At 41.5% G+C, this 13351-nt stretch overlaps 1 non-coding gene across 1 annotated transcript; it reads right to left on the bottom strand.

Annotated features, from left to right (window-relative positions):
• Positions 1–1211: 1211 nt before the first annotated feature.
• TRNAR-CCG lies at positions 1212–1284 on the bottom strand. The gene has a single exon. It is a non-coding gene; the product is annotated as a tRNA-Arg (tRNA).
• Between the last annotated feature and the right edge of the window lie 12067 nt (positions 1285–13351).

Below are 13351 nucleotides of genomic sequence, written 5' to 3'. Positions count from 1 at the left end.
TACGAAAACGTTTTCGTACGACCAAAGCCACGGAACCTTTTGAGCCAAGGATCCTATACATTTGGAAATTGAGGCCCCAAAACTTAGGGTAATCTTCCGACAAGATGATGTCTCTCAAGCGCAAAGCTGGCGAGGATGAAGCGTGCATCGCGAACAAGAAGGTGTGTGGTGGTGTAGGAGTCAGATTAGGAAAGCCATGGCAGAAATGGGCCATTACCATTTGTACTCGTGAGCGAGGACTTGATGAAATAAAAGCATCTTCTCCTTGGAATGTATTCACTGATGGATCCTTCGATAAAGAGTCGCTCTCGGCAGGGTACGGCGTCTACTTCCCGTCGGCAGAGGAGTCCCACAAAGGGACGGGCATGGCGGTGCAAGTCCCGCAGGAGAACGGCTGGTGCAAAAACGGGAACCCTATCGTCGACAGCCTCATCGTGTCTTCGCTCAACATGGAGCTTCTTGCGATACACGACTCCATCGCGGCGGTGCAGCTGTACAGGTCTCGAGGTTACTGGCAGTCCAACAAGCTGAACATCTACACGGACAGTTTGCAGTCGCTGAAGCTGTTGCAGTTTGCGCAGTGCCGGCCTGAGCACCCCGACTGTATCCAGCTCAAGCCGCTCCTGCAGTGCATCGTTAGTGCGGCAGCAAAGAGCGGGATGGAGATCCGGCTGTGCAAAGTCAAGGCACACGACAAGGTATATGAGAATAATGTAGCGGACGGGCTCGCCAGGAGAGGGCGCCAACTCGAGGGGCGGAAGATCCAGTGGTTCCATGCAGAAAGGTCTGCTAAGTCGACTAGCGATTGTGAAATTGTGAAATATAATGAGATTAAAGTGTGATACATTTTTCTCCCTTTTTCTTCAAAAGGTTAACTACCAATGTCTACCAAATAACAGTTAATTTTAAATTACGAGAAAAATATTTGACCCATGCAGGTTTCGGCTTTCATTTTATCCTAGCTCAATTTAGTAAATAACAAAGTTTTGCTTGTAAATTATTTATAAATTAATAACTATGTTTTGTAACCTTTTCACAAAAAAGGGAAAGAAAACAGGTAACTTTAAATTGCGAGAAAAATAATTGGCCCATGCAGGTCAACCTGCGACCTTGGCATTATTAGCACCAACCAGCTGAGCTAATAGGCCTTAAACAGTGAATGATGATTGGAATGGAATCAGATTTAGAATTTAAGAGCGCAAGGTAATGAGTGCGCTGGACAGCGTTCGAACCTGTGACTTTCTGCTCCGGAAACAGAAGCTCTATCCACTGAGCTACAAGCGCTTTACACGTCATTTATTTGTTAGATTTTCATTTAGTTAACACGAAGAGCGAAAGATATCGTTACAAAAATACTCGGGCTCGGGATCCAGAAATTACGGTACAAGCTCTCAAAAATACCTATTGGAGGAAGCAAAGTCCACCTTGGCTCTGCTTAAGTCGATGCCCATTAAGCGACCTTCATCCTTGGTTATAATCTCGATGTCTCTCCTTGAGCACACCAGCGAGACATGATATAGCTTCAGTTTGCTTGTGTAGAACCTGGAATACAAACACATCCCGATAAGAATGGAGAGCTACCATTGGAAACAAAAGGCTGCACCTCTTGAATGTCAGTCAAGCTTTGCTCGTCGAGTTGGCCTGGTAGAAATGACGCATTTCCTATGCCTGTGCGCAGGTGTGAAATCGACAAGACTGAGTTCACTTTCCTTGGAAGCTCTGTCGTTGGCTGGAGCTGAGAAGGTAAAAGGCACTCTTAAGCTCCTACGTCGTATCAAAGAAAGACTTGTCCTGCCAGAGTTCGTAACTTTTCTCCCATCCATAAGTGTTTCAGACCTTGTCAAAGGCATCAGACCTTGTCAAAGGCCCTTCGCTTCAAGCATTTTGATTATCCTCGTAAGCTGGGAAAAGGAAAACAAGTTAGAAAACCCCCACACTTGTGGAAAAACTAAACAGACCTTTAACATCTTCCGTTGCAGCAGCTGCTCCTTGGGTCTTAACCTTTGGAGCCAAGGTGCTGTGATGACCTGGAAATGTCTTTGCAACTGTGAAAAAATGGGAGAGCTAAGATGCAAGGCACTGTGGCATCCAAAGCTCACCAGCTTCATGTTACTTTCAGTAGCCTGTAGCCTGTTCGTATCTGAAGAGATTGCCTCGTCTTGCAGCTGCCTTCTGACACATGTCAGCCTAAAAACGATTGTAACAGAAATTCAACTCAAGGGAAACGTCACCTGAAGTTGCTTTGAAAGGTCTTTGAATCCCAACAGTAGCTCTGGGTATAGCTGCTCCTGATCTTCAGTTCCCATTGTCTCAAGCTTGCTCATCACTTTGGCCCTCTAGGAAAAAAGAGAAGCAAAAAGTTACAGATATACTCTAAATTATGATTCATCTTTAATGCCTAGAGGTTTGAATCATTGAGAAGGCTCCGTGACACTAAGAAAAAGATGCTGCATACAAAATGTCGGTAAGTCTCACAGCATAATACACTTCTCTTATGTTGAATGTGTAACAAGAATTAGCAGGGTCCTCCCTATAGGCATCACAAATGCCTGTATAGAACCAGTAAGTACTAGTCAGAGTAAGAAGGTAGCTAAACCGAGTCTAATCCTTGCCTGGATTTCCCTCTCTGGAGGTGCCTGGCCCATGTCAGGCTAGTTTGCTAGTATAATAGGTGCAGCTGAGTGCCCAGCCCGTGTCGGGCCGGGACAGTGTACCGTGCAGGGCATGATGTTGTGGCCCTTGTGCCCTATGGTCCTAGCCTAGCCAGCATGGAAATAGTGAATGTGAAGCAAGTAACAAAGTTTTTTTTCCATGAAGTAGTGTGGGTTTATGGTCTTCCCAAAGAGATGATCTCAGATAGAGATTCAAGATTTATAGGGAAGTTTTGGGGCACATTATTCTAGTTGCTCGGTACCAAGTTGAAGTTTAATACGGCTTATTATCCTCAAATTGATGGGCAAATGGAACGTGTGAATGCTCAAGCTGAGGATTATCTACATAACTATATCCCGGCGGACTAATGCAAGTAGGTTGAGCATTTAGATACAACAGAAAGTTTTTATAACAACACATTTCATAGTGCTATTAGTTGTTCTTCATAGGAGATGCTGCAAGGGAATGCTCATGGGGTGCCTTAATAGATTGTTGTACCGAAACCAATGTCCGAAGTGTTAGTCTTGGCCATTGAGACTTATGCGGAGCAGCTATGCCAAGGTTGGTTTAGAGCTATTGAGGCAATAAGCAAAGCTCAAGATAGGTATCAACATGATAAGGATCAACATCATTGGGATGTATCCTATCAAATAGGAGATCAGGTGTGGCTATCTTCCTAGAACTTAAATGTCAAAGGCTCATTGTCTCGGAAGCTATTACCAAGATATGTTGGACCCTATTGGGTGTTGAGGCGAGTTGGTGATGTATTCTATAAGTTTTATCTTCCCGATGAATTGTCCTATATACATAATGTGTTTTATGTTAGTTTACTAGCACCATATCACACTGCTAGGGAACACTCTATGGACATTCGTCCTCCACCAACGCTCATTGATGGTGAACTTGAGTATGAAGCTAAAGTTATTTTGGATAATTATTGGACTCAACGTTCTAAATGTCAAAAGTATCTAGTTAAATAGAAAGGTTACCTAACTTGTGAATCAACTTGGGAGCCTCTTAAGAATTTTACACATGCTCATGAGCTTGTCATGGAGTATGAGAATCGTCATAAAGAATAACTTTATAAATCTTGTAATAAATCTTGCAAATCAATAAAGTAATGTTATTCTATAAATCAAAGTTTGTTTGTAGTACTTGGGTCAGTTTTGGTAAGTTAACTTTGGCACTTCAGTGCATGAGTTCAATCTATAACCATGGGGATAATTATTATAGACTGATCACAAGTCCTTGCCTCTCTCTTGTTGACTCATTATTGAAAAGGGGCATGGTCATATAAACAATTTAATCTACCAATTTATAATAGCTGTCTAAATCTTTCTGATGGGGTTGATTTCTTGCTCAAAGGAAGTTGGGCCTCTAGCCCTTTCCCTATGTCCTTGCAGGCAGGGATGTATCATTCTTTTGTAAGCTAAGTGGTAGTTAAAGCAAAAAGGGTGGCTAACTCTGTTAGTCATTTTCTTTTCGATGACAACCGAACGGTGTCTAAGTTTTAACGTCTTTGGACGTAAAGGAGAAGTAATTCCATAACTTATTTAAGTTGGTGTGTTTCCCATATAATGTGTTTTCTGTTAACTTTCAAAGTTGTTTCCTTAACAGTTTACTAAACTCAAGTATGCATCACCGAAAACATCAATCTTCCCTAAGGGGGGGAGAGTGTTGTGAATGTGAATTCAAGTATTGAAAGATACTTATCAGCCAGTTCTTATAGACACTCTTTCTTTACTACCATGACGGCAAGATATCGGTACTGCTAGTTCCCATCATTAGCCCCTCTTGTCCAAGTATTAGTAAACTAGGTTTAGCATCTTTACTTAGCCAAATAAACATAAGGTAGGGACTTTTATGTATTTCTACCTGAGCTTTTAGTTCTCTTTTGCTCTATTTTGCACTAGCTTGGCAAGAACCCTTGCATATTAAGACTAGTCCCTCAATATCGCCTAATGATAGCTTACTATGTTTGCCAAACACCCTCGTTATCATGCTTTTTGTGTTAGTCTCATTTTAGTCTCAATTGCTATTTATGAAAATTGTTTAGATTTGCTCATTTGGCATATTTATAAAATGAAGAGATTGTCTTGAACACAATGGTGTTCATCCCATGTCCAAATGCTCAATTTAAGAATATTCATATTTAATAAGTTTCAAGCTTGTCCAAAGACTAATTCCTGATACTAAGGGAGGCTTGGGGTGAAAGCCCAAAACATGTGTTCCTCAAGGGAGGGTGGGAGGAGGATAAATATATAGTAATTATAGTGGTTACAATGCATGTCTAACCATCTAAGACATTAGTTTGGCTTGTGTGGCTTCTTGTTCTACATCCATCTTAGATTTAAGCCTAAACTCCATATAACTTTAGTCGGTGGGGTACCCTTCTCTTTGTGTTAGGCTATTGGTATACTAAAATTATGCCAGACACTATTTAACACCATTTTGCATGCAAGTGTTAGATATGAGGAGTTAGTGCTCATGGGATTGTACTGGACCCTCGTTTCGTAGTGCAACAAGCTTAAAGTTCAACTCTAAATTCAAGTATGCTACACTCCCCTTAAACCAATTGGAAAAAGGGTAAAAAAAAGGGCAATTGATGAGAAAACCTTTAATAGCTATTTTATCCCATTTGGTTCTAAGGTTTTACAGTAATAATATATCTAAATTGATCACATAACCCCCCGATTAGTTAAAATATAATATACTTTTAAGTAAGGTATATTCCTACTCAAGTTGTATATATTGGGCATCTATGTGTACATCTTTCCTCTTGTGGACCACAGATGAAGGTATCCACCATAGGATTATAGTATAGATGGATTGGTAGATTTAGTATAGAAATAAAGATGTTAATTCCCCTTATTTTAATAAAAGTTGTTAATCAATAGTTAATGAGGCCATTAACATCTTTGAAAAGGGGGGAGAAATAAAGTGCATTACATATAGTATCGGAATAAATGGCATGAGTTTGATTCCTAAATTAATAGCTCTCCTTAAGGCAACCGAAAAATAAGCAATTACTTGATAAAAGAGCTTTTAGTGGTTATTTTATTCACATTTATCCTTCAAAGTTCCAAAGATTCACAATGAAAATATATCTAAATCTCATTCTATGATCATGTGCGGCACACCCTACACAACATTGTAGCCACCATGCCCTGCCCCACACAGTGCCACAACCCACAATATGCTAGTATACCATGCATGGGTGTTAACAAGCAAGGCACCTAGCCTGGAATGATGTGTGCAATCTTCGACAACCGATCCACAACCACTATCAAAATATCATAACCTTTAGACTTTGGCAAGCAAGTGATGAAATCAAGTGCCACACTCTGAAATGGCTATGCTAGTGCTGAAATGCATTACAACTTTCCAGCCTGCTTCTCAATTATGTGCTTACATTGTTGGCATATAGGGCAGGAATGGACATAGTTCGCTACATCACCTTCTATACTAGACCAGAAAAATCCCTTTTCCAATAAAACAAGAGTCTTGCGTTTTCCACCATGTCCTACTGCTAGAACATCATAATGTTCCCACAGAAACAACTACTACAAATCCTTAAAGGGAAGATATAATCTTTTTTTCTTATAGAATATAAGCCCATCCTGAACTGAGTAGTGAAGCTTCACATTAGTTTGATTAGCAACTTTCTTCGCTTCACTACCAAGGTTTTGCTTTGACAATTCCACATAGTGCAAGATTGCCTTCGCCAATGGATCACTATCATAAGAAGCCCAAACATCCTCCAACCAGTCTGTATTAATTGCCAATATTGCCTAAAGCTGAGGCAAAAAGCAAGATCCTATAACTTTTTTGCTAACCAAAGGAAGAAGCTCAAATCTAGCAAGCTTCTCTTGCCAATGAGCTTGCTTTAGCATAAATTTAGGTTATGTAGAAAAGTAGCTCAGTGTGTTATTATCTGTATAAACCTTGGTATGTCCACCAAAATAATGTCGTTAGTGTTCCAACGTTGACACTATAGTAAACATCTCTTTCTCATGTGTTGGCCATCTTCGTTGAGTTTCATCCAATTTCTTGGAATAGAATGCAATAGGATAACCATGTCGCCTTAGCATAATATCAACCATTTTGTCACAATTTTGCTGCAACACAACACCAATAGCATAGCCAAGTGCATCACAATTCACTTTGAAGGGTTTAACAAAATCTAAGATCCTAAAAATAGGAATCATAGTCAAAATTTCCTTCAACTGTACAAAAGCACACTGACAAGCTAGTGTCCAATGAAATGGTACACTACTCTTCATTAACTCAGTCAACGGAAGAGCAATTCTTGCAAAATTGTGGACAAATTTGCAATAGTATCCCGCCAAACCGAGAAAAGAATGAACATCTGATACAGTAGTCAGGACTTCCCAGGATTTCACCGCTTCCACCTTCTTTGAATCCCCTTAATTACACCACCACTAACTATATGTCCAAGAAAGTTTATATGTAATTGTCTAAAAGCATATTTACTTTCTTTAGCATATAGTTTATGTTCATACAATTTCTAAAACACTAGCTCCAAGTGTTTCGAATGATCCTCCAACATTTCACTAAAGACTAGAACATTGTTGATATATAAAACAACAAACGTGTCCAAATAATCTCCAAATATTCTATCCATCATTGTGTTGAATGTTGCTAGAACATTGCATAACCCAAATGGTATAACAAGGAACTCATAAGATTCATATCAAGTCTTAAAAGCCTTAAAAGTTGGTTAAACAAGTCATCAATGTGAAGTAAAGGATAATAGTTTTTAACTGTGATCTTGTTGAGTGCTTGATAATTAATATATATCCTTTTTCATAACAAAAAGGATCAGCGCTCTATAAGATGACTTGTTTGGTTAGATATGACCTTTGTTAAGAAGCTCCATGAGTTGCTTTCTGAGTTTAGCCATTTCTTTGATGTTCAAACAATACAAAGGTTTTGTAGGTGGTTTAGAACCTAAAGTGACCTTAATCCAATGATTAACCTCATGGCTAAGAGGTAGTTTTAGTGGCAAATCCTTTGGAAAGATATCATGATTCTTTGCCAACAACTCCAATGTCTTCTTTGGTACATAATCAACCCCATCACTGATTTGAATTAAGTCACCATCACCCTCAAATTCCATCACTTGAACCCAAAAAGTCTGACATCCCTTCTTAGCTACTTTCTGAGTGCCTCTTACAGTAAAAAACCTAACATCCCAATCCTTTGAGGAGCACTTTTGCAATTGGAAGAACACATAAGGATGTCCTTTTAACTTCAAAGTGATGCAACTTTGTCCAGCACCATAAATCCCTTTAATATATTTGTTGAAGAAGTCTATACCAAACACCATTTGAATATCTGGTATTTTCAACATTACCAAGTTCACTCTTTCTTTCCACTTGGATATTTTTATTGGAACATCATTCACAAATTGTTTAGCTACTTGCCCACCTTTTGCAAACTAGAAGTGTACCTACGACATTTGCTCAGCATTCAATTCTAACAACTTAACTATGTCTTCAGATATCATGTTGTGTGTAGCTCCCGTGTCAATCATCACTCGAATTTAGTGTCTGCGGACAAAGCCTACTAGATACATTAACGGATCAGTGTTTGCATTGACTGCGAGAAAAGTTTGAGGAAAGTAACAAAAGTAATTCACCTCCTCTTCCTCATAATCTGCATTGACCAACTCATCAACCCCTTCAGTTTCACCACCATCGTCTTCCCTCATGATATTAACACAAGACCTTGTCTTATGCTTGTTGGGACATTTCGAGGACCTATGTTCTAACTCTTCACAATGTAAGCAATGACTCATACTACCTATTCTGCTAGGAGTAGGTTTCATAGGTTGCTATTGCTTGTACCCACCAGAAGGAGGAATAGAGGGCCTAGGATTTTGTTAACCATTGCTTGTGAGCCTCTAGGGCAGAACCTTCTTTCCACCCTTTGTTTATGATCACTTTGTTTATTCCTAGAATTTTTATTCTTGTTTGAGGTACTAGCATACAGCTGCTAATATTGTTCCATGCTAATGTAGATATCATGCCCATATCTTCCACTCAAATGTGATCTCTCCATCAGCTTTAAGGCTCTTGTACACAGCAATTCCACGTCTAGTGCCCAGCAAGAAGAGAAGTCTCTTGGCAGCATCAGCAAATCTCCAGCCCAAGGAAGCCTTCCCTTGTAGCAATAGGGGCATCAGATTATCTCTAGTGGTAGCAAGCAATGCTGCAACCCTTCCAATTCAAATCCAAGTCTTGATCAAGAACCACCTCTATTTTAGGGTTGCTTGCATAAGACAAAATAAACAAGAAAACCTCCATCTTGATATTTGCAATTCACAGCCGCTCCAGATCAAGGGGCTTATTGTCTTCCTCCTCTTCCTCCTCCATTCAGCCCAGGATTTAATCCCTGACCTCCGATACCAAGGAAGAAGAGAAAAACTCTATTGCTCATATATCATTATCACTATATATATATATAGGTGAGAGTTGTGACTCTCCAGATCCACTATGTGTCACCATATGTCTTAGCAATATGGTGATCTCAGATGTACTACATCCTCACAATTTCATCACATTCATTGATGACTATAGCCATCAGACATACATCCACTTCTTGATGCACAAGAGTGATGTAGTTGCTACATTTCAACATATAAGGCCTATGTTGAAAACCTCCTTGGCCAAAAGATAAAAGCTCTTTGAGTTGATAGTGGTGGTAAATACCTCAACAATGAGCTTTGGGACATCTGTCATGATGTAAGCATACAACTACAAGCCACAGCCTATTACACCCCTTAGCAAAATGGTGTTGCAGAAAGGAAGGATTCACACTTTTATCAATGTTGCTTGTGCTTTGTTAGTTGATACACATCTTGACAAGTCATTTTGGCAAGAGGCCATAGCCACAATAATGCATGTCCAAAATCGTTTTGCACAGCTGTTTTGGATGGAAAAATCATTGAAGCATTTTGGACAAATTATACTCTTGATGTGTCCCACTTTCAGATCTTCAGTTGTGCAGCATACATGCATACCTCTAATCAAATTCAGAAAAAGCTAGATCCTAAAAGTAAAAAAAATTCAACTTTATGGGATATGCATAGAATGACACCATCAGGAAAAAAGCTTACAAGCTATGGGATCTTGCATCTCACAAGGAAGCATGGACATCATGTTCAACAAAAATGACTTTCCCATGCATATAAAGGCTTTTCAAAATCTTTCTTTCATTGCTAAGACTTGACTTTGTTCCTTTGATCCCACTTATGGGAAATGATCCACTTTTGCCTCTGCCTTTAGATCGTTGCCACTAGAGATTTCACTAGGGAATCCTCCATTCTAGACATGCTTGAATCAACTGACGCTCTCCTCCAATCAAGGATAGGCCTCTGACACCTCCACCACCTTGTCAACATTGTCGCATGCTTGATCCAATGCCAATTCTTGATCACCCCCAGGAACATTAGCCCTCGTTGAAAGTCCCAGAAAATGTTGAAGAAGATGCTGCAAAGCTTAATGAGTTTTGTAGCCTTGTTGATGTTGGCATCCCCATGACCTATGATGAGGTTGTCTCAGGACCTGAGGCTCCATCTTGGATGGAAGCCATTGAGGAAGAAGTTGCTTCCATTCAGATTAATGACACTTGTTTCTAGTGGATTCAGCACTATCGGGACGATGTGTTTTGGATCCAAAATGGATTTTTTCCAAAAAGTATGGGAAAGATAGTCAGGTGGTATTTTATAAGGTATGGTTTGTTGTTTGCAGATTTTGCCAAGAATATAGCTTTGACTATGATGAAACATTCTCATCAATTGTAAAAATGGCCAGCCTCCGTACCCTTTTTGCACTTGCAATTGCTCACAAATGGCAAGTCCACCATATGGATGTCAAAACAGCATTCCTAAATAGGGATTTGCAAGAGGACATCTACATGTATATACCTCCTGGTTTTGAGGATGATGTTGCCTCTAGTGGCACTATATAGCAATTATGGAAAGCTTTGTATAGCTTCTTGTGTTTAGTATGAAAATTTTTATGCCACCCTACGTGCTCAAGGCTTTCATTGCTACCATGCTAATCACAATGTGTATGTGAATGATCATGCTGAGAGCATGCTTATTGGCCCTCTACATTGATGATTTGCTCATCATGGGTGATAACACCAATGCCATTACTGCTCTAAAAGCTGCTCTCAACCAGCAATTCCAGATGAAGGACCTTGGCCAAGACTCTTACTTTCTTGGCTTTGAGGTCATATGCAATCCTGAGCTTGGTGGCTATATGCTTAACCAATGACGTAAGGTCAAAGTCTTGTTGGATTGGTTTGGTATGCATGATTGCCACCCCATCAAGACCCCAATGGTTGTTGGTGCTATCAATCTCACAGTTGAGCAGTCTAGTGAGCCTGAGGCAACTAATGAGATGCCAATAGGGAGTCCCATATATTTGGCCCTGATGACTTATCACATATGTGACTATTGCCTTGAGTCACTACAACACATTGCCAACCACCATACATTGGCAAGCTACCAAGTGTATTGTCAGATACCTCCGGGGCACTATGAAGTGCAGCATTGCTTATTCAGGGGATAATGCATTATTGACATGCTACACAGATGCTAGCTTTGCCAACAACAAAGGCCATCACTCGACTTCTGGCATTTGCTTTTCCTTCTCAGGAGGTGCCCATCACATGGGCCTCCAAACAACAATCTGTGGTGGCACTTTCTAGTGCAGAAGTAGAGTACGTCACACTCACTACTGGTAGCAGGGATGTGGTCTGGGCCTGGGGGTTACTTGTTGAGCTGGGATGTGCACAAGCTGGCCCCACTACTTCTTGGTGCAATAACTGAAGCAGCATTGCCATGTCCAAGAACCCCGTCCACCATGCTCACTCAAGCACGTTAAGTCCAACTTCACTATGTGCATGAGTTGGTTGAAGGTGGCACCCTGGTAGTCCAACATCTCAGGACACAGGACATGCCAGCTGACCAAGCCGTTAGGGCCACACTTACGCAACAGATTTTGTTTGGTGAGTAGCTTCCAAACTCATGCAACTGGGGCAAGCTTCTCCAGTGAGTGGCATCCTCAATGAGTGACTTCCAGCACTTGCATACAACCTTGCAGTAGACAAGGTCTGGAATGGGGAGCCACACCAAGATCCAGCAGACACACTCGTCAGGTAGCTCCACACATGAAACTGTCAGGAAACAAAAAGGTGAGGCAAACGCGCAGCCCAGCCAACATCTCGAAGCAAAACAAGACGAAGCCTTAAACTTTAAGTGACTATCCATTGGTTGGAATTATATCTTCTCGTTAGGTCTAATCCACTTGTATTGCGATAGCAGCCCATGTTGCGTCCTCGCGTCCTCGTCGAAAAGGGAGAGAGATTTCTCGGTGGAGCAATGGGATTTGGAGGCTGATGAGCTTCTACAATGCCATTGCGATTCTCGAGGTGCCCAGGGATTCACCCAGTTGATTCACGGGAGCTAGAGTGCAGCTGCTGGATCAAACAGGTGAGCAATCTCTCTCATCTATAGATCATTTCGTAACAAGATGGCTTTCACAGGTCCCCTCCCCAATCTCATACAGTGGTCTCAGGCTGTTCCCGAGAGGCTGCGGAAAGGGACACTACAGTGGAAGGCTTTCATCCAGTGAAGAAAATGCCTCTTTCACTTTTTCATTGCTGTTGCAGTCATAGTTGGCTAGTCGATCAATTCATCTTGCTGGACAATTGCATGCTTTTCTTTTATCTGTTTCTCCAGGGTGGCGAGTTCGCATCTACCTAGTACGAAAATGTTTTCGTACGACCAAAGCCATCTATACATTTGGAAATTGAGGCCTCGAAACTTAGGGTAATCTTCCGAGACGCACAAGATGATGGCTCTCAAGTGCAAAGCTGGCGAGGATGAAGTGTCCATCGCAAACAAGAAGGTGTTTGGTGGTGTAGGAGTCAGATTAGGAAAGCCATGGCAGAAATGGGCCATTACCATTTGTACTCGTGAGCGAGGACTTGATGAAATAAAAGCATCTTCTCCTTGGAATGTATTCACTGATGGATCCTTCGATAAAGAGTCGCTCTCGGCAGGGTACGGCGTCTACTTCCTGTCGGCAGAGGAGTCCCACAAAGGGACGGGCATGGCGGTGCAAGTCCCGCAGGAGAACGGCTGGTGCAACCCTATCGTCGACAGCCTCATCGTGTCTTCGCTCAACATGGAGCTTCTTGCAATACACGACTCCATCGCGGCGGTGCAGCTGTACAGGGCTCGAGGTTACTGGCAGTCCAACAAGCTGAATATCTACACGGACAGTTTGCAGTCGCTGAAGCTGTTGCAGTTTGCGCAGTGCCGGCCTGAGCACCCCGACTGTATCCAGCTCAAGCCACTCCTGCAGTGCATCGTTGGTGCGGCAGCAAAGAGCGGGATGGAGATCCGGCTGTGCAAAGTCAAGGCGCACGACAAGGTATATGAGAATAATGTAGCGGACGGGCTCGCCAGGAGAGGGCGCCAACTCGAGGGGCGGAAGATCCAGTGGTTCCATGCAGAAAGGTCTGGTAAGTCGACCAGCGATTGTGAAATTGTGAAATATAGTGAGATTAAAGTGTGATACATTAATAGCTATTTCTCTCCCTTTTTCTTGAAAAGGCTTGTTAACTACCAATGGTGATACATTAATAACTCTTTCTCTCC

Source organism: Selaginella moellendorffii, unplaced genomic scaffold (genome assembly GCF_000143415.4).
Source record: "Selaginella moellendorffii unplaced genomic scaffold, v1.0 SELMOscaffold_35, whole genome shotgun sequence".
NCBI lineage: Eukaryota > Viridiplantae > Streptophyta > Lycopodiopsida > Selaginellales > Selaginellaceae > Selaginella > Selaginella moellendorffii.
This window is presented reverse-complemented; position numbering and strand designations above follow the sequence as displayed.